At 40.7% G+C, this 20,310-nt stretch overlaps 1 long non-coding RNA gene across 1 annotated transcript; it reads right to left on the bottom strand.

Annotated features, from left to right (window-relative positions):
• Positions 1–1,553: 1,553 nt before the first annotated feature.
• LOC138957520 (uncharacterized) lies at positions 1,554–4,040 on the bottom strand. The gene is made up of 2 exons (XR_011453058.1): positions 3,212–4,040; positions 1,554–1,812 (listed from the first exon to the last, which is right to left on the bottom strand). It is a non-coding gene; the product is annotated as an uncharacterized lncRNA (long non-coding RNA).
• Between the last annotated feature and the right edge of the window lie 16,270 nt (positions 4,041–20,310).

Genomic DNA, 20,310 nt, shown 5'->3' on the forward strand with positions numbered 1-20,310 from the left:
TCCATGACCAGTGGCTGAACTTCTGTAACACTGACATTATAGTGACAGTCAGTGTCACTGACAAGTCAGCATGCAGCTCAGCACTCGCTGCACTGTGACCTGAGAGTGAGAAACTATACTCTATAGACCCAAATGAAACACAGCACTCTGAACGTTTTCACACGACATATTTTACTCGAATTTGCAAATGTGTTCTTCGGGTTGGTAGACTAAACGCTTACAATTAAGCTTACATCGAAAGAAATCGATGCGCAGAAAGTTCACCTTCGTCGCTTCGACAATGTTCAGAATCAGAGCACTCAGCACTGACTCGACTGAGTTGTGGAGAGAGCGATGTGGAAAGTAAAAATCAGGCTTATGATCAGCATTGTATTTCAAATTACTTACGTATATATTTTACATTGCAAAACAATCAAATAAAGTCATCAAAAGTTGTTTACCAGCAGAGCACATCAGAAAAAATGGCGTCCTTTCACATCTCCGATGAGGGCGGCAGGTCAAATTTCGTCTGACTGTGGTCGAACCATTTGAAGATCAATGGATCCGTGATGGCTCATAGTGTGAATTGTGTATCTTTTCACAAAAGACAAGTTTCGCAAAACGAGAAGAAGCACGAATGGGATACGTATTTCATTATTTCGAGTAAAACAAAATTCCCACAAATCTCATTTTTTTTACAAGGAACACTCTCAGATAAAAATATATTTGACAATTTATCATAGTTGCCCTAAAGACCCCATTTTCCAAAGGTCAACATAAGTCTCAAAATTACTTTTTGATTTTTTTCCTAAACGGTAAATCCCAAATTGATGCCATTTACAGACAAGACACTTTGGGCACTGTCTTCTCGATAGCGATAGGGTCGATGCTGTCAGTCCAATGGGATTGCAGAAAAGGGGCCAAACCTTAGGTCGACCGATTTTCGGTCGACCTAAATCGAAAGTGTTGTAAAATGGGGGCCTTAGGTCGACAATTGGTCGACCTAAGGAGGCTTTAGGATTTATATATATATATATATATATATATATATATATATATATATGAGAACAAACAAACACGCACGCACACACAGACACACTTTCAAACTGTCATGAATTCACATCAGCATATCATTTCATGGCAAAGCTCATCTGCAGTCATAAAACCAACTAAGAGCTTGCGTATCAGGATAGATTATTGGAACTTATCAGACGACTAAGAGTTAACATATGTGTGTCACCATGATGACACTAAGACAGCTTTTCATGATTTTATTTCCCCTGGTGCTCACACTCCGAAGTCTATGATTTGTATCCAGTTACCTGTTGTCCAGATGGCCACCAGCTCCGCGTGCTGGGGCATGAACGATCACCAAGAATAGCATTGACAGTTATCTCTCATCTACTGGCTGTGTGCAAGGTGTTAAGGTCAATGACAACACAATCCAGCCCGCCTGTCCCAGTCAAATCTCGGGATGTTTCTGCAGTAGCATACCCTCTTCTTGAGAGTACTATATCAACTATGTTTTAGTGTAAAATGGTTGCAATGTTCATTTGTAAGGACGTTCTTTCCTGAAGGAAATGAAGACGTTGGATCCCCCTTTCTTTTAAACACACGCTGCAGTGTCCTCTACCCTGGATTGTACCCAGCTTGCCCGTGGTAAATCAGCAGTAGATCTGAGGGTACTGGGTTCATTTGGAAATCTACCATCAGTCTGTTGCCCTGTAAACACTTAGCAATAGGTAGCAGCCACGTAGCCATTTCTTCCAATTCTGAAGTCAGAGTCATATCTGACAGACCGCCTTCTTGCAGCTAGCTTGCCATCTTATCCTCCTATTTGAAACAAATGGCAACATTGGGTTAGTTGTGATGACTACACAAACATACACAGTGTTTTGAAACTGAGTTTTATCAGGCTATACAAGCCACAGACTCTACCTAGCATGGGAACTCTAAAATGTGGGAACATGTCAACTGACTTAGTTTCATGGCAAGCAACTGTTGACGCACACTGAGCATTAAAAAAAAAAGTGTTGTAGTGCAGCAGCATGTCTTAAAATAAATCTGACGGTCAACACACCTTACACAATATCCACAGTCCCCTTTGAGGAGCAACTGAGGTACTCTCTCTGATTATCTTTTTTTGTTTCTTAGTGATAATGAGCAACTGGCAAAGAAGAAATCAATATGCGAGTCTAACATAATGTGCATCTAAACTTGGCATAACTAAAACAGTTTGATCATTGATGGTGATTTATAAAATAAAAAAAGGACCTAAAACTTAGCTAGTAAAAAGCCGGCCAGAACAAAAACTCATTAGCATTAACCGCAGAAAAATACAAAATCGCAAGTAACGCTATTTAAAAGAAAATGCTAAACCATTGGACGTTTTGAGTCATTTTGTCAGCACATTGTTATGTTGACCTCAAGAAAATTGGGTAATGTTGGTACAGATGACAAAAACACGACACTAAGAAACCATTACAGGTCTCCTCCGTCAACGAGAGTGTGTGAACGAGACTAAACTATGCAGTATCCTATTGCAAGCAAGACTATTTCAACAGGAGGCAGACCCTTTACTATTTTATAAAGAGGCAGACCCCTTAAGAGAGGATTCTGGAATGAGCAGTTCTCATAAATCACAACAAACCTTAATACAGATCGGAGAAGATCTAGCTTAACAGTCTCCAAATGCAAGGACGCTGTTGCAAGGAATCAAGCTTTAGGCCTACATATAGAGAGAACCATGGTAAACAGCAAAATATACAGTACAATCAAAGAGAGGATTCTGAAATGAACAGTGAACAGTTCTCATAAATCACAAGAAACGCCAATATACAGTGCAGATCTAGGTAGATCTAACATTCAAAAAACAGTCTTTGAAGTTCAGGGAAGCTTGTTGACCCGTAATTTGTAAAAATGTAAAACATTTAGCGCGACCCCTGACCTGGTCTACCTACCACGTACGAGACAAACCATGCAGTGTAACGCTATAACCCCCTCCAAAAAAAAACCCACCCGTTTTCCTTAAACACAGTAACTACACCCAGGCCGACAGAATGTTGATCATTGATTGCTTCAACACTTTGAATCTGATGCTTGACAAATAACAAAGTAACATTATTATGTCGGTGTTCAGTCAAATGTTAAAGTTTCTGCCACATCCGAACATACGAACTTACGCACGAACACACAGACAGACAACGTTTACGAACACATAGGCTACACTTACGTAAGCCAAAAAGGTGCTTGCTGTTTTGACCTTGGTGTTGGTGCTGGTTGTTGAAGATCAGATTGTCTGCCACACAATCCTAAGATTATTGTTTCTCTGCAAGGCAGCCGCGATTTGATGTCTGTGGTGACACAGATCGCTGACAGAGATGGAAAGTTTGTGGAACTTACGGTAATGGAAGAAGAGAGTGGCAATTTCTCTAAGTTTGTTCACGTTGACCATGTCAAGTCCAAGCATTTCAGTGCAGAATTGCTTCCATGTCATTTGACGTTGCTCTCTTTCTGCCTTGTGCGCCGTAAATGCGTAATCTAAACATTTCCCATATGTCAGTGACTGAGACAGTGTTCTCCGCTGCTTTGTTTTCAAGCATTTGGTGAACTGTCTCAGTGTTTCGTCTCGCTGATGCGGAGGTAAAGATACGAAGGCAGTGAAGTCGATATCGCTTTCGTCCATGTCATCATCTTCAATAATAAAGTTCGTCAGGAAATCATGAACTTTTTCATCGGTGTTCAAGTTCAGTTTTGGTTTTGAAAATCGTTTAAAAAAAACTGAGAGTAGACTTTGGTTTGCTGGGTATGTCACAATCTGCCTCACCACTTGCCAGCACCTTCCCCAAGTATTCAGCCATTTCTTGGTGGTACTTTTGATGTTCAAGAAGTTTTCTTCTTTGAATTTCTGAAAACTTCTCCGTTGGCTGCGTCATTATGTACAGCAAGAGCGCGTCTGCTACCTACACGATCAAGTGTAAGAATGATAATAGCGACACGGTAAAAGTACATGTACGTCTGACTAAAGAAATAGAACGTCTTAGTCGAGCCCACTAACACTGTGTTTGTTGTCCAATCGAATGATTGGAAGGACATCACGTGAGGACCTAGAGTTGAACACGTTTGCCCAGTCCCAGGCAACAGCGTCAACACTGCCAGAGACAACTTCACAACGTTACTGATTGCTTTGACATACCGAAGACATTCCTATCTATACCACCTGTCATAAAAAAAATCGACACATGCGTTTGTGTGCAGATCTTTGTAATTGGGGCGCTTATTTTAACAGCAGCTATATGACTAGAAAGGCCATTCATGAGTTCCGCTATCATATTCAGATAGAATTGTACTGACCATGTCTATACAGTGAATCAAACAGCACAGACACCCACAGACTGTACCTTATCGGCTCAAAAGCTATCCAGTTTGGGCTAGAGGTTGTACATGGTGACCCCACCAAAATGTGCAACCCACAAAAATAGTAATAACTTCTACATCTAGAGATTACATTAGTTCATATTTTATGTACATTAACTTCAGCTTACGGATGACCAGTCCACAAAGCGGCACGCGTGTAGGTCAAATGGTCTGACTTTTCTGCTTTTTAGAAAAGAAATTCCGACTCAACAATACGAGCATTGAAATTGAGCGGTAGCCAAACTAACCTGATTTAAGCCCTCCAGATTGTTACCTTATTGGGGTTATTTGAAGGACCTAGTATACCATAACCAATATTAGACAATCGGTGACTTGAATACAGCAATTACAGGCAGGATCAGAGAATTATCCAGAAATGCGTTAATGCCATTGATGAATTTTGTGCGCCATTGAACAAGTGTGACGTTTGCAACGAAAGGGTTATTTTTTTTTATATATATTTTTTTTATAATTCTTCTTGTTCTTCTTGTTCTTCTTCTTTTTTTATATTTAGTCAAGTTTTGACTAAATATTTTAACATCGAGGGGGAATCGAAACGAGGGTCGTGGTGTATGCGCGTGCGTGTGTGTGTGCGTGTGTGTGTCTGTGTGTCTGTGTGTGTGTGTAGAGCGATTCAGACTAAACTACTGGACCGATCTTTATGAAATTTGACATGAGAGTTTCTGGGTATGAAATCCCCGAACGTTTTTTTCATTTCTTTGATAAATGTCTTTGATGACGTCATATCCGGCTTTTCGTGAAAGTTGAGGCGGCACTGTCACGCCCTCATTTTTCAACCAAATTGGTTGACATTTTGGTCAAGTAATCTTCGACGAAGCCCGGACTTCGGTATTGCATTTCAGCTTGGTGGCTTAAAAATTAATTAATGACTTTGGTCATTAAAAATCTGAAAATTGTAAAAACAAATAAAAATTTATAAAACGATCCAAATTTACGTTTATCTTATTTTCCATCATTTGCTGATTCCACAAACATATAAATATGTTATATTCGGATTAAAAACAAGCTCTGAAAATTAAATATATAACAAGAGGCGAAGCCTTCAAGGCTCCCGTAAGAAATCGACAAACAGTAACACAAACTCAATCACTCCGTCACACATACACACACACACACACACACACACACACACACACACACACACACACACACACACACACACAGTAAGCATAGGTGAAACTGTGCAAGAAAGCGAGACCCTGGATCTGCCAATTAGTCTCGGCCCGCTCACAATAACAATGACCGAGACTTTCAGTAATTCCTTTGCGTGACGTCTAACCCTCTTACGTCATAATGAGACGTCTTCAAATAGTTTCTATCACACACGTCAAACACTTTTGACCGAGACGTAATCTTCTTATGCGAGCTTTATCCATAGACTCGGAAATGTTAAAGTTTCTATCACACACACACGCACGCACGCACGCACGCACGCACGCACAGACAGACAAAGTTTATCATCGCATAGGCTACACTTACGTGAGCCAAAAATTAGTATCAAAATTAAATTTTCCAAATCAATTTAAAAACACTTTCATCTTATTCCTTGTCGGTTCCTGATTCCAAAAACATATAGATATGATATGTTTGGATTAAAAACACGCTCAGAAAGTTAAAACAAAGAGAGGTACAGAAAAGCGTGCTATCCTTCTTAGCGCAACTACTACCCCGCTCTTCTTGTCAATTTCACTGCCTTTGCCATGAGCGGTGGACTGACGATGCTACGAGTATACGGTCTTGCTGAAAAATGGCATTGCGTTCAGTTTCATTCTGTGAGTTCGACAGCTACTTGACTAAATATTGTATTTTCGCCTTACGCGACTTGTTTTTTCTTTTTTTTCCTGGACATGTATTCATTATGATGGGCATTTTTTTTTTCTCTTTACTACAGTTACTCTAACGTTACAGCTATTTCATTCACCTTTGCTATATCTAGTAGTTTGTGCGTTTGTTTGCGTGTATGTGCGTGTGTGTGTGTGAGTGCGTGTGTGTGTGTGTTGTTGTTGTTGTTGTTGTTCCCATATTTCTGTTAAATAATACCATTTTTAGCGGGACAATACATAATATGTTAATTAATCCAACGCTCGATGGACAAAAGGCGAAAGGGGTAATTGTTCTAGTCATCAGAGTTCAGCAAAAATCTTCATAATTGTTGGGCATGAATGTTGGTTTGTTCACTACCATTCCACAAAGTTTCCTATCTGCAGGTTCTCCAAAATGTGTTCCAAATTACCCTTCAGACATTGTCAATGATACGAACGCAATCCTGTGTAGGGATTGCCCTGAACCTAACTCTAACCACTGTCTTCAGGTCACCAATGATCTGGGTGGGAAGGAGGTGTTTTTGTATACTCGGACATTCCAAAAGGATAGATTCTGGATTGTTTAAATCAGTGAAGTATGGCTACCGCTCCAATGTCAAACCTGGTACTTTTGAGTAGATCCTCGAATTCGCAACATTTTTTGAAAATGCACAAAAGGCAATAAACTTGCCACTGTGTGGACGGGTCATGCCATAAGCTGACGTTATTGTACACCAAACATAAAGCAATTCTGTGAACAGATGTAGAAGTTATTATAACTTGTGTGGGTTGCATTTTCTGGGGGGCCGCCCTGTAATTATGTCACCATGGACCTTATCATAAGCGTTGTAGCAGCTGTTATTCAAATTTCAAACAGCTGTATTTCATATATAGCGTCTCATGACTGGGATTTCTTCACTTCTTTCGCCTAAGTCTCTGGTTTGATTCCCGTCCCAGTCTTCGCCCCTGAGAGGAACACGTAAACAACACGCATTTCACACACTGTTGCTCGAGGTACAGATTTGAAATCGCCGAAACGGAGCTACAGAGTTCGGTTTGGGGTTTAATAGATGACAACATACACAAGGAGTGCCTTATAATTACTGTTTAGGCGTTCTATTCTTCAAATCTAAAATGCCGGGATGAGTATAGTCTTTCGAGACCGTGTACATTCTTCAATAAACAGTGTTTGATTATGCTATATATGCAATGCGTTTTATCCCCGTTCAGCACGGAATTTGAATGCGTTTGCGAGATTACATATTCAGCTTCGTGAATATTACGATTTTTATCTGCTTCGACAAATGCAAACCCATCAGGACTAAATACAATATGATGCATGACAAACGGAAGTCGGTATCTTGACACACGAGAGTGACAGAAGAAAAAAACTCAAAAATTAAAATTCATTACAATATTAAGCATCAATAGTTACCAGGTATGTTCAAATGTGACCCTCCACCACGGAATGAGTCGCATGTCACCTTTGCATGATTTTCATATTTTTACATATTCCTAAAGAGTTTTGTATGCTCTATCCAGTGGTGAAAACTGTTTTAGAAAAGAGCGAAAATTGTACGAGTTATAAACATGTGACCAAGGTGACCCTCACACTGTTACCAGACACTCCCTGGACTTATATTAAGCCTAGCGCAGAACCGCGCGAGGTGACATGCGACTCATTTCGTGGTGGAGGGTCACAAATGTCCCTTGAACTTTTTGAGGTTCAGTTCGTAGAAAAACTACCTCAAATGGCTCCTTAGATTGTACACCGTTAAGACAGATTATAACTGAACGTTCAAACACTGGTTTTAGGTATAAGAAACCCCAATGCAAACTGTGCAGCCATTGGGCAATTTGAGAGGGTTATGTGTGTGTGTGTGTGTGTGTGTGTGTGTGTGTGTGTGTGTGTGAGTGTGTGTATGTGCCGTGTGTGTGTGTGTTCGTGCGTGCGTGTGTGCGTGTGTGTGTGTGTTTGTGTGCGCGTGTGTGTATGTGTGTGTCTCTGTGTGTGTGGAGTTCGTGGTATCACTGTCTCGACATGATCTTACTTAAATTGATGAATGACTTCAGAACGTTTTCAAGATGAACAACTAAACCCAACGCTTCAATGAACCAACTGTGTCAAAAACATGAATTGTAAGTACCTTTCTTTCTCTTTCCTTCACTGGGCAAAGTCGACTACGCGAAATATACTTCACGAAGTTGTTCTCTCTCTCTCTCTCTCTCTCTCTCTCTCTCTCTCTCTCTCTCTCTCTCTCTCTCTCTCTCTCTCTCTCTCTCTCTCTCTCTCTCTCTCTCTCTCTCTCTCTCTCTCTCTCTCTCTCTCTCTCTCTCTTAAACTCGGGATTAAAAACTGAGTGGTATGAGTAACCTATTCCTGGTAGAACTGGTACAAATCAAAGGTTTGCCGGATTGGTACGAAAACATAACATATAAAACTCAAAAAAAGGACAATCGTAAACCTTTTTTTTTAAAGGCACGCAAGGTTTGACGGACACTTCGCGCACACACACACACACACACACACACACACACACACACACACACACACACACACACACACACACACACACGCATACACATACACATACGCATACACAGACACACACACATACACACACAGACACACACACACACACACACACACACACACAAACACACACACTGTGACACACACATTTTTTTTATGAAATTTTGGCCAAGCAATCTTCGACGGAGCCCGGACTATGGGGTTGTATTCAGCGTAGAAGGTTAAAAATTGATAATGAGTTTGGTTAGGGTTAGGGTACACAAATTAAAAAAGATAAATTATTATTTGGTAATTTATCCAAACATTATTTTGTCTTTTTTTTTATAATTTCCTGAATCCAAAAAACATATGGATATGTTATGTTCGGATTTAAAACAAGCTTAGAAAGTTAAAGAAACGAAAAGCGTGGTTTCTAGTTATGCCATCTACACTACTGCGCTATACTGGCTTTATTTTGTCACTTCAAGCGATCAGGGACCGCTGCAGTGTGGTCAGTTTCATTCCGTGAGTTCAACAGATTGAATAAATGTATTCATTTTGCTTCACGCGACTTGTTTATAATCAACATACATGTACAAACGTACTAGCGTTTGTTCCTTACAAGGCTGGATATAAGTTTGGCAAAACGCACCAACAAAATCGATTAATTCATCAATATTCGCAAACCAAACGCAATTAATTTTAGTTTCATGTGCAATAGAGCAAGTTGATAAAACTCACAATGTTGAACATTATGCGAACAATGTACATTCCCTGTAGAGCATATTCTAGGCTTCAAATGTAAAAGGTCAATTTACCCAAGAAAGAGGTAGGTGGGTTTTTTCTTCAAATTATCTCCCTTATACCATTCCATTGCAAGGATTACAAGATTATGATAAACCCCTTATAGTTCGTGATCTGACACAGCATGTTTCCCTGAGTGCCAGGTCAAGATTAAGCGCAGTATCCACACATTTATGTAAAAATAAGATTAAGAATATGATCAAATTATTAAAACAATTGTATGAGTGTTCTGTATTGTATTTGATTGAACGTTTCATTCATCAATCATTGTGTAAATCACAACGACTCAGTATATTTGTTTTAATACCGGCTTTAGTCGACATTCGGTCTTTTTTCTTAGCCGGGTGGGATTTTTGTGTGGGAAAAAAAGTGTAACTGACACCTTGGCCAATCCGCAAACCCAAGCCCGCAGAAAAAAAGCAGCCATCCTGTTTCGTGTTGGAATTGTTACATTTTAACAAGATGACGGATGCACTGACTTAATTTAAAAGGTGTCTTTCATCCTGGTTGTTTTTTACTCATGCTTTTTTGAATGTAAATAAATTGTGAAAACGCATTGTTTGAGTGTGTGTGTGTATGTGTGTGTGTGTGTGTGCGTGCGTGCGTGCGTGCGTGCGTGCGTGTGTGTGTGTGTGTGTGTGTGTGTACATAGACAGTAATGTTATAGAGCTACGTGGACCTACTGAAACTTAAACCTTTGCCTAGCATTACAAACACCTGTATACCTTAATGATATTACCTTATAAAGGTACAACTAACGACAAAAAGAGGAATGTGGTTATGTTGTTGCCGTGGTATGAAGCAGCGCGCTCGACGGAATGTTGATGAGATAGGCGTGTTGTGGTTTTGAGAATACTGTTAATAATGTCTTTCGTAAGATGCAAAGCCTTGGCTTTACACAAACAAGCGTGAGCAATATATCTGAATTATTTTTCTTGGAATTGACGTTGATCGAAAATAACTCTGTTAGGATTTTCAAGCATTGTGGAAAAGTTGAGTCAAACATATTTAATTTTACTAATCGATGTCACACTATTCTGTAGGAATTTGGACATGCATTACTGAGATATTTAGACTGAAATCAGCTCGACGTTGCGAAGGAAATTCAAAAAGTACAACGGAAGATCAGACACAATTTGTTTCCTTTTTTTCTGATTCGTGTGTTTATACTGTAAATCAACTGTCAAAAGACGTTTTACGTAAATAACTCAATAAGGATTTTCAAGCGTTGTGGAAGAGTTGCGCCCAAGAATGTGAGTCAAATAATAACATTCGGTCGACCAGGTAAAACCAGCAATCGCACCAAATAACTGACTCCGATGTGTATGTTTTGCAGTGTCCGCACCACGTGACTCCATGTCTTCCGAATATTGATCACTTGCCCCGAGTGATAGCCAATAACTCGTTTGTCTGAGGTCACGTGAGTGCATGTTGCTTGAGGTCACGTGAGTTTGAGAAACACGTGTGCTCATGCAGCTATCACTGCAGGCCATCGCCAATAAACTGTGGCTCCGATGTGCAGATTTCAAAAGAAAAAGGCATCATGTCGAGCGGACACACTGCATAACATACACATCGGAATCAGTTATTCGATGTGATTGCTGGTGACAGCTGGTCGACCATGAGTTATGCTTGACTCACTGAAGTGGAGCTTAATTCTGCCACAATGCTTGGAAGTTTTGACAGAGTTATATTCGATCACCGTCTATTCCAGAAAACTACATGTTTCAAGCTTGTTTGTGTAACGTCAAGATTGTGCGTCAACGGAAGACATTTTGAACAGTATTCTCCAAGCCACAACAAGCCCACTGCATCAACATGCAGTCCTCTTGCTACCCCGCCACCACTACAACCACACTCCTCACCCTCTTCAGTTTTGACATTATAAGGTAATAGCAATATGGTATAGAGGTGTGTGTATAAGCTAGGCACACAATTCACCATAAGGTTTAAACACACAGACCAACAGACAGAAACACACACACACACACACAAACTAACACACACGCACGCAAGCACAAACACACACGCGCACTCACCAAAACAAATCATCTCAAACTTTATTTACAATCCAAAAAGGCATGAGTCAAAAATAGACAAAAATGGAAGACACCTTCCGTTTTGGGTAAACCATCTTGTACAAACTACCTTGGAAGGCTTTGAAATTGAGGTCACTGCATCCCTCTACTTGTTCATATGTTCACATTCCAACACTCAACAGGCGTGAGGGTATCTACAAAGGCTGAGCAGTTTGTGCGGAATGGGGTTTGCGGACGGGAAAAGGTGTCAGTGGCATAATTTATTCCACAACCAATCCCACTCGACCCGCTAATAATGTAGCCAGTAATACCATGGAATATGTACGCTCTGAGCCAGTATAAAATATGACAGATTCGTTGTGATTTACAAGATCCTTGATGAATGGAATGTTTAATCAAATACAATACAGAACATTCACAAGTTTGCTTTGTTTAATTTAAAACTTTTCTCCTTCCTTTTAAAATATAAATGAATACCGTGCTTGATCTGGAGCTCAGGGAAACATAATGTATCGGATCACGAACTGAGGGGGTTTAGCATATTGTAATCCTCACATGTTGAAAAATGATAATGTACAGGACACTCATAGGAATGGTATAAAGGAGATAATTTGAATATAAATCAACTTTTTTCTTGTGTACATCAACTTTGTACATTTGAAGCCTAGAATATATATCAGGGAATGTACATTTTTCTCAATTTTGTAAAAGTAAGGTTTTGTTTTGCCAATTACCTACCGTTCTTGTTTATTCATTTTGAATTTTGGAACTTTGGCAGTCTATCTGTTTTGGGATGTGTGTACATTGCTTTCATAATTTTCCATATTTTCCGTATTGTGAGTATTTTTTTTAAATCTTATTTTATTGCAAGTTTATTGATTATTACTTTCATCAATACAATTAACTCTAATGTACAAATGTACCCACATCGCTACGCAAAGAAGCAAACACTCCCCCTCTAGTGATATTCATGTTTCTGCTTCTATGACCTGGACAAAGTTTCCTCTCAGAAATCAAAGGCATTGGTCTCATAGTTAAAATCTGGGTCATTGACCCGGGGGTAAACTAGGGCAGTCTCAGCTGAAAATGTGGTTATAGTCCTGAGGTCACAAGGCCAAACAGCTCTCAGACTGCAGACTCTTTGATACCACAGAAAATCCGGGACAGAACGAATTACTTCTCTGTATACGTCCATTGACTTGCAGCTAATACACCGGAGTTTTCCCATTTTACATTGAAAGTGGGGATTGCGCCTTTTTAGTTTAACAACGAAGCGCCTTAATTGTAGTCCCGAAATTGCTGCATCAGAACTTACCTGACCCTCTTAAAAGCTATATCCGATACGGGAAATGTTTGCTGGTCGATCTCTTCTGCAGAGCCGCTATGTGTACCCGCTACGCATATGGTTGCTTTACCTAGGCTAATTCATCTTGAGACTTTATCCTAGCATTATTGTCATTTGTCATCCAAACCGAAACTCTCATATATTTCAAGGTTAGTTCTATTATAAACAGGAAGGCAAGGGGAAATATGGAACTATAGAAATCGTAAAGCAAAACACAAAAGGGAACACTTTATAGTGCGCCACCCTGTATTTTGTATCACACTGTGCAAGCAGGTATTCTCTCCCTTGTCCTGTTTTATGTTTAATAATTCATATTCATTTATCAACCGAGAAAAAGAAAACAAGAAAGAAACAAAGCCACTGATTTGCACCGGAAGGCTTTTGTGACTTTAAGATATTTTCATCATTTGTTATGAGTTTTCATTCATAACAAGCTCGGTAACTAAAAACAATGTTTGGCAATGAAAATGAAACAGAAGATGATATATACTTCCCTTCGACGGACAAAAACAGTGGTCTGACAACAAGCCACCAAACATATCTTGTAATTTTGCTGTGCCTTAGTTATTCTTGACAAGGGTTGCTCTGCTTGAAACAGCTAGTTAAGCCCCATCCCCTCAACACCATCAAGTACCGACCAGCCCCCATTCCCCGTCTACATGTATAGTTCAGTCAGCTAGCCTGTTCAGCAAAACAGATTAAAATAACCTAATGCAACACGATTTTATTCACATAATCTGCTGAAATGAATCTTCAATCTGCAATGGTAATGGTAAAGAGTATATCTCTTTTCTGACACTTTATGAGCCCTATGACGGCTTACTAGTGCCAAAACCTGGGGTTACCCATTATCACGTGATAATTATTAATCAACGCTGTCATTTTCACGGGAAAATTACTAATTTTTAGTTTTGGCACTAGCAATCCGTCAGGAAGTGAGCCAAAACTAAAAATTAGTAATTAACAGGTGAAAGTTAGTAATTATTCCGAGAAAATTAGTAATTTTCCGGGGAAAAGTAGTAATAAACACGTGAAAATGGTAATTATCAAGGAAAAATTACTAATAATTTTCCCTTGATAATTACAATTATGAGGTTTTGGCACTAGTAAGCCGTCATACGTAGGCTCCAAACAAAACTTGTTTTTTTGTTCAGCTGGTTGTGGTTTTGAAATGTAACTTGCGGCACCCCTGAGCCAACGGGGATCCACGTACCATTGTCACATAACATTCTTGTGTGATTCATCGGGTTGTTGGTCTCAGCACGATCTGAGTAAACAGAATAACCAGGAAGATAAATGTAAGAATGTGATCGGGCCTAATTTTATCTAAAGGTTTAAGTAGCTCTGCCAGCATTCTCTCTCTCTCTCTCTCTCTCTCTCTCTCTCTCTCTCTCTCTCTCTCTCTCTCTCTCTCTCTCTCACACACACACACACACACACACACACACACATACACATACACACACACACACACACACACACACACACATACACACACACACACACACACACACACACACACACACACACACACACACACTGACACACACACACACATTATTAAGTTTGACAGATAAGGAGAAATTATGATAAACTAAATAGTTCTTAGAAGCTTATTTTTTTTAGGAAACTTCCTGATCCCTTTAACACAGATGAGAGTGGGTACAAACATTGCCTTGTTTAGTAGACCAGGAAGAGTTAAATCACTTTTGATTTGGATCCATGTTGGCTCAGGGGTACCACAAAACAAAAGTTACTATAGCGCGCCCACCGAGAAACGGGATACGTTTTCCGGATGTCCTTTCTGACGAAAGATGAGAGATATAACGCGTAGTTTGATGATATTAAAATCATTATCTATATCCGATCATTGTCAGTGACAAAGCAAACTGTATATTAGTCAAACAATTGACAGGTTATGACAGAAACGATTAAGAGGAAACCTGTCGGGAAGGAAACCGCCGACTGATCTGTGACCAACAGGATAAGTGTGGGATCAGAAGAAACAATAAAAGCCTAAAATGTATACTTACAGTACACGTCAACTGAGTGCGACAAGATTCGAACTGTTTTGAAGTAATTGACAACAAGTGGAGAACAAATGCTGCAGAATATACGGATATGCATAATTATACGACGATAGATAGTGTCCAAGGCAAAAAACCCACATCAAGTTTAGATACAAAACTGTCCTATTCATCTGCAACTCACTTTGCGTGCGTGCGTGTGTGCGCGCGCGCGCGTGTGTGTGTGTGTGTGTGTGTGTGTGTGTGTGTGTGTGTGTGTGTGTGAGTGTGTGTGTGCGTGTTTGTTTGTGTGTGTGATATTTCTCAACTAAAATGTTTTCACTCAAGGAAAGACCAAGCCTTCAAGCTGAATCCTTGATAAAAAAAAGTCAGTCTCTCTCTCTCTCTCTCTCTCTCTCTCTCTCTCTCTCTTTCTCTCCCCCTCTCTCTCTCTCTCTCTCTCCCCCTCTCTCTCTCTCTCCCTCTCTCTCTCTCTCTCTCTCTCTCTCTCTCTCTCTCTCTCTCTCTCTCTCTCTCTCTCTCTCTCTCTGCTTGTTCTTCAAACACATGTAATATTAATTTTGCAGCATGCGACTCGACACTCTCTCTTTATAACCATAAATCGCTGTGTCTTTCGGAAGCAGAGGCTTGGGGATTGTTGATAATGCAACCAGAAGTAAATCAAAACAAATGTCTCCAACGTCCTTGTTGCCTCAAAAAAGAAATGTTAGTGATGAAGTTGGACAAATCGATATTCACTTTTGTGGTAACATAGATCAAAGATCTGTTCCTTCTCAATCTTGTTTGATGGCAAGACACATTAATTTTTTGTTCTGCGGTGTCGTGGTTTACTTAGCACAGTTTTTTTTTATTTTTTTATCTAAACAAATCTATCATGAGTTATTTTCGTTACATTCACAATGTGCTAGGCCCTGTGATTTAAATTCAAACTACACGTTTTATCTTTCATCTTTCATCAGAAAGGATATACCCGGAAAACCGGTCTGGGCGCGCTGCAGTAAATTCTGTTTGTGATACCCCTGAACCAACATGGCTCCAAAATCACTGAAGTGATTATAACACTTCCTGGTCTACCATAAAACTCAATGTTTATACCCACTCTGATCTGTTATCACAATTCAACGTTCTCCGTCATTTTTAATGATTTTTTCTCGTTTTTGTATTAGTTTGATGATTTTTTAACTTTAACTGTTAGGACAGATAGTAAGAAATGACTAAGCTTTAAATTGCAATCAAGATTCAGCTCAGCTCTCTCTCTCTCTCTCTCTCTCTCTCTCTCTCTCTCCCCCTCTCTCTCTCTCTCTCTCTCCCCCTCTCTCTCTCTCCCTCTAGCAGGTGGTTGGAACTAAAAAAGTGGCTTAGAAAAGTTTTTCCCAACGCCCGCCTAGCTTTTTCCTCCATTCTCCCCCCTCTCCGCAAGAGTGATTCCCTGTGCAAAACAGTGGTCGAATCCAACATGCATCTTGCGGAGATGTGTGAGAGTGAGGGCGTTGATCTCATCGACAACACCTGCACCTTCCGCACTGCCAAGGACCTGCCTAAAAAGGCGTTGTACCACGACAATCTTCACCCCAGTACTCCCCATGGTCTGGCAAAGTTGACCATGAACATCCAGGCTGCTATTCCTTCTCCTCACACCACCGACCGTAACAACAACTCCTCAGTCCGACCTTCCTATGCTCAAGCAGTACACGATAGCCGTCCCAAGCGTGGTAACCCTCTACTCCCCACCCCAACAAGTGTCCCGCTGGGCAGTACAGACTCGCCTGGCCGGTCAGCCGGTTCTCCCAGAGACCGCTCGGTCTGGTCCTCTCACCCCAACCAGGTCAACCCTCCCAACCCACATGACCATCTCCTCCCCGGCAACCACTCTGCCTGGTCTTCTCGCCCCACTCAGGTCAACCCTCCCTACCTACGTGACCATCTCCTCCCCGGTAACCACTCTACCTGGTCCTCTCGCCCCAATCAGGTCAACCGCCTCCAGCCATCGCCACAGCGGGGCTCTTCCAATCCACGTGACCGTCTCCAGTCCGCCCGCAATCAGCCTGATTGGCCGATCTCTGCTGGTTACCCCATTGCCCAGTCTCCACCCAGAAGAGATTATTACCCCACTCCTCCCCATCCGTCATTCAATGGTCCCGCTCTCCTTCCCATGCTGATGTCCTTACTGAGGGCACAAGCGTTATGTTAATTGTGGGTGTGTGTGCGTGTATGTGTGTGCGTGTGTGTGTGTTTGTGTGTGTCTATGTATGAGTGTTTACGAAATAGCAGTTCATCATGAATGTGTGTCTGTTCGTACGTACCTTGGCCGTGCGTAATTCCTAGTGACTAAATTGTCTTCCTTCGTGAAAATCGCAAGTTTAATTTCTGGAGTGAACTTATTTTAAGGATATTGCTCGTCTGCCTCATGTGCTTACCGGTATCTATTTTGAACTCCACAATGGACTATATTACATGGTAATTCAGTTCTCCTCGTGAACACTGATGGTAACCATTGTGTTTTATTTTGACTTGATCGGACCCACTGACTTTGAGTGACCATTGTGTTTTAATTGACTTGGTCGGACCCGTGTGACCGTGTGACCATAGCGATCAAAGTGCCTTTATTAGTTACACTTGCACGCTGAATGTTTTATTATGTTTTTACCGACAGCCATTGCTAGTGATTTTAATTAGCTGCTGCCGTATTTCTTGAGTTGTTCTTGCTTATTTGCTTTAATTCTTTGTTTGAAGTTTTCGTGTATTCCTTCTTCTTGTGTTTGATAATGCTGCATGTTGGTCATTTAAATGTTTACCATCTAGATGCCAAAGTACAAGACATATGCAATTTTCTACACAGCGCAACCCCCGTGTACCACTTATACGGCATCACCGAATCACGCTTACACGACAGCATCCCCGATACCCGCATCCGTATCCCTGAGTATGACGTCATACGTCGTGATTCCCGTCGTACGGGTGAAAATGGCATCGCTGCTTACATCCACTCTTCCATTGTTCAATACACGCGTAGAAGACCTGACTTAGAACACAAAGACATTGAATGCATGTGGCTAGAGTTTAAACTAAAGGAAACAGCCCCTTCTACTCTTGTTTGTTTTCTTTACAGAAACCCTTCTGCCATTGGTGACTGGTACGATGACCTTATCGAGATGATAGATACAGTGTATAAATGTAAACCTCACGCAGACATCCTGTTACTCGGGGACTTTAATATTGACTTATTAAAACCTCAGCCTCGATGGGATGGGATTGTATCATCACTAGGTTTCAAGCAGCTTATAACTTTACCTACTAGAGTCACAGAAACTTCATCTACTTTGCTTGATCACATCTACTCAAACAACCACTCCTCAGTACTAAATGCTTCACTCGCAGATCTTAGCATTAGTGATCATTCTCCAATATTCTGTACTAAAACCACTAAAATGCCAAAATCAAATCATAAAGGTCACACAGTCATATCTTTTCGATCCTTTAAAAATTTTGATCGTGATTCCTTCCTGTCCGATCTCAACGTAGCACGATTTGACCAAGTTTTCAACCACACGGTCCCTGATCAAGCATTAGAATGTTGGTATGACACCCTACTACCTATAATAAACAAGCACGCACCTATAAAGAAAATGAGAGTAAAACATCCTAAACTTCCACCCTGGATGTCCAATAAAATAACTGAAGCCATGGATCAGCGTGACCTGTTAAAAAAAGCTAAACAGTTCCAAGATTATAAAACAGCTAGAAATAGGTTAAAAAACATGGTTCGTGACTCAAAGAAAGATTACGTTAATAAACTCGTTGAGAATAACCGGGATATCTCGCAGATCTGGCGTGCACTAAATTCACTCATCAGAGGTTCCACCTCTAACTCCACCCAGATCCCCCGTCACTTAACGCCAGACATCTTTAACTCTCACTTTTCGTCTGTAGCTACCTCTCTTAGCAACCCTGACAATGCCTCTCCCAACAACTCTGACAATCTATCCCTCTACTGCAAACAAAAGACGGCGAATAAAGCACCCTTTCAAATCCCACCCATTGCAGTGCACGAATTAGGACGACTGATTTCACAACTTCAGAACAAAAAATCTTCAGGACCTGATGAAATCAGCAACCACTTATTAAAACTCTCCCTTCCTTACACAGTTGACTCTCTCACATATATCTTTAATCTCTGCATACAGCGCAACACCTTTCCGCAAGCACTAAAGAAAGCTAAAGTTATTCCTCTCCCCAAATCCAAAAACACTTCTGATATTAGCAACTACCGCCCTATTTCCTTACTCTCAGTACTATCAAAGCTTCTTGAAAGACATATTCACATTAATCTCACAAAATACATGGACCGTTTGGCCCTTTTCCACCCCTTGCAGTCTGGTTTCCGCAGTAACCACTCATGTTCTACTGCGCTCTCGCTTTTGACAGACAAATGTCTGTCAGCCATAAATTCCTCCCAGCTCTCTGGGGTCGTATACTTAGATTTTTCTAAGGCCTTTGACCTCGTTGATCATAAAATTCTCCTCAACAAATTATCACTATATCTCAATGGATCTGACTCTCTGTCTTTCTTTCAGTCTTTCCTTGAAAACCGATCGCAACAAGTCTATGTACATGGTGCGTACTCAAGAGAGGAGTCCGTGTTATATGGAGTACCCCAGGGCTCTGTCTTAGGTCCTATTCTTTTCTGTATTTACGTTAATGACCTTCCACTTCACTTCTCTGACAACTCAGTAGAATGCCACATGCTCGCTGATGACACAACACTACGGACACAAAATAGACGTCTTGAAAATATTCAACAATCTCTTCAACACACCCTTAGAGACATCTCACAATGGTGCTCTGAAAACAACATGGTCGTAAACCCTCTGAAATCTAAATCAATGGTAATTACAACGCGCCAGAAGCATCAGTTGTCCCCCCTCTCACTAGATCTCACCATCAACGGAAACTCAATAGAAAAGGTTAGCGAACACAAACTGCTAGGCGTGATTATCGATGATAAGCTTAGGTGGCATTCCCACATTGAACATCTGTGTAAACGCGTTTCAAGAAATTTATTCCTACTTTCAAAACTTCAGTCAGTCATAACTTTAGACGCCCGAAAAATGTTCTACAACGCCCACATCAAACCTCACATTGATTATGCCTCTGTCATCTGGGATGGCTGTAGTGATGCATTATTCAAAACTATAAATTCTCGTCATCGTAGGTCAGCTAAACTCATTCTGCCTGACCCATCACTAACTACTGACGCAAAACTGACAGCCCTCAATATACCTCAACTTAAACAACAGCTTTTATTTAATAAATCAGTTTTCATGCACAAGATCCTACATGACCAAGCACCCGAATATCTAACTCA

Source organism: Littorina saxatilis, unplaced genomic scaffold, assembly GCF_037325665.1.
Source record: "Littorina saxatilis isolate snail1 unplaced genomic scaffold, US_GU_Lsax_2.0 scaffold_175, whole genome shotgun sequence".
NCBI classification, from domain to species: domain Eukaryota; kingdom Metazoa; phylum Mollusca; class Gastropoda; order Littorinimorpha; family Littorinidae; genus Littorina; species Littorina saxatilis.